Below are 2,787 nucleotides of genomic sequence, written 5' to 3' on the forward strand. Positions count from 1 at the left end.
AAAAAAACCAGAAGATATTTGCACACATTTCAAATAATTTTCTAATTATAACTTTTTAATATATTAATATATTGATTCAATAGCTATTATCTATCTGTAAGCCTAATAACTCAGCTAAATTTAAGATTACAACTATGAGATAAGTAAGCATGTTGGTTTCAATGAGCAGTTATTACAATCATATAGTTTACTTACACGACTGAAAAGTCACCAGCCATTATATGTAAAAGATCAGAATATATATTTAAAAGTTTTATTCCAAAATTTTAATTATTTTTTACCCTAAATTACCCTTGTGTATAGGGCTTCCCTGGTGGCTCAGACGGTAAAGCGTCTGCCTGCAATGCAGGAGACCCGGGTTCGATTCCTGGGTTGGGAAGATCCCCTGGAGAAGGAAATGGCAATCCACTCCAGCACTCTTGCCTGGAAAATCTCATGGACGGAGGAGCCTGATAGGCTACAGTCCATGGGGTCACAAAGAGTCGAACACGACTGAGCGACTTCACTTCACTTCACTTCACCCTTGTGTATGCTTAGTCGCTCATTTGTGTCCGACTCTTTGTGATCCCAGGGACTGTAGCCCGACAGGCTTCTCTGTCCGTGGGGATTCTCCAGGCAAGAATACTGGAGTCGGTTGTTTATGGCCCCCTTCAGAGTATCTTCCCAACCCAGGCATTGAACCCAGGTTTCCCATATTGCAGGTGGATACCCTTACTCCATGTCAAAACTCAACAAAGACATATTATTAAATACATATGGGTATTTACATACGTGTACTTGTATGTATATATAAACAGACAGACAGATAGACACATTGTGCAGTAGTTTGAACATTCCTTGGCATTGCCTTTTTTTGGGATTAGAAAGAAAATTGACCTTTTCCAGTCCTGTGGCCACTGCTGAGTTTCCCAAATTTGCTGGTATGTTGAGTGCAGCACTTTCACATCATCTTTTAGGATTTGAAATAGCTCAGCTGGAAGTCCATCACCTGCACTAGCATCCTGGTTATCTGGGTCATTAAGCTCTTTTTTGTATATTTCTTCCGTGCATTCTTGTCACCTCACTGGACATGGGACAACAGACTGGTTCCAAACTGAGAAAGGAGTACATCAGGCTGTATATCGTCACCCTGTTTATTTAACTTATATGCAGAGTACATCATGAGAAACTCTGGGCTGGATGAAGCACAGGCTGGAATCAAGATTGCTGGGGAGAATATCAATAACCTCAGATATGCAGATGACACCACTCTTACGGCAGAAAGTAAAGAACCTCTTGATAAAAACTGAAAGAGAGTGGAAAAGCTGGCTTAAAAATCAACATTCAAAAAATGAAGATCATGGCATCCAGTCCCATCACTTCATGGCAAATAGATGGGGAACAATGGAAACAGTGACAGACTTTATTTTCTTCGGCTCCAAAATCACTGCAGATGGTGTCTGCAGCCATGCAATTAAAAGACACTTGCTCCTTGGAAGAAAAGCTATGACAAACCTAGACAGCATATTACAGAGATATTACTTTGCCAAGAAAGATCTGTCTAGTCAAAGCTATGGTTTTTCCAGTAGTCATGTATGGATGTGACAATAAAGAAGTCTGAGCGCCGAAGAATTGGTGCTTTTTAACTGTGGTTGTGGAGAAAACACTTGACAGTCCCTTGGACTGCAAGGAGATCCAACCAGTCAATCCTAAAGGAAATCCGTCCTGAATATTCCCTGGAAAGACTGATGCTGAAGCTGAAACTCCAATATTTTGGCCACCTGTTATGAAGAGCCGACTCATTAGAAAAGACCCTGTTGCTGGGAAAGATTGAAGGCAGGAGGAGAAGGGGATGACAGAGGCTGAGATGGTTGAATGGCATCACCAACTTAACGGACATGAGTTTAAGCAAGCTCCATTAGTCAGTGAATGACAGAGAAGCCTGGAGTACTACAGTCCATTGGATTGCAAAGAGTTGGACACAAACGAATGACTCAACAACAATGACAAGACAGACAGATAGATATACAGGCAGACAGACTGATATCAATTTAAAAGGACGCTGTACAAATCCTTGTCAAGTATTCCTAAAAATCATTATAAGTGACTGCCTCAATATCTCATGATTCTACCAAACCCAAATTGTGCAAACCATATTTATTTTCCTATCTCAACACAAAGCCTATATATATATATATATATATATATATATATATGTATATATGAGCTAATATAAAGTTTATATTTATGTGTGTATATTCATATATATATATATTTAGAGAGAGAGAGAGAAATTATTCTTGAATATAACTTCTGACAATTTTATACACATTTATCTTATAAAAACCTATAAGGAAGTGTAATCTTCAAAAACATTGAGTCATTATGCTCTAGCACAATATTTAAATAAACCATATACTTCAATTTAAAAAGGAAATCAGAAATTCAAATAAGATATTAGCATAGTACCATTCCATAAAATTAAATAATATGTACCTACTTCCACTATTATATTTATGTACAATTTAGAAAAATATTCTCTTCCCATGACTGATCAAAAATATTTGCCACATTTTTTAATATTAAATATAACATATTTTTGATCATATATTCACTTTTGAGGTGTGAATAAGACATTTTCTAAGACATTTTTATCCAAACTGTGAAGAAACTATGTTCAAATATAACCATACCTCTGTTCTTTTTTAAAATGTCCAAAGAAAAATGTCCTTAATATCACTGCCCATTTATTTTGATGTATCTTGATGTACATTCCTGTTTGGAACCAGTCTGTTGTTCCATGTCCAG

The 2,787-nt window shown here is 37.0% G+C and overlaps 1 non-coding gene across 1 annotated transcript; it reads left to right on the forward strand.

Annotated features, from left to right (window-relative positions):
• Positions 1-307: 307 nt before the first annotated feature.
• On the forward strand, positions 308-379 carry TRNAC-GCA (transfer RNA cysteine (anticodon GCA)). Its single transcript has one exon. It is a non-coding gene; the product is annotated as a tRNA-Cys (tRNA).
• Positions 380-2,787: the final 2,408 nt, after the last annotated feature.

Source organism: Ovis aries, chromosome 1, assembly GCF_016772045.2.
Source record: "Ovis aries strain OAR_USU_Benz2616 breed Rambouillet chromosome 1, ARS-UI_Ramb_v3.0, whole genome shotgun sequence".
Taxonomy (NCBI): domain Eukaryota; kingdom Metazoa; phylum Chordata; class Mammalia; order Artiodactyla; family Bovidae; genus Ovis; species Ovis aries.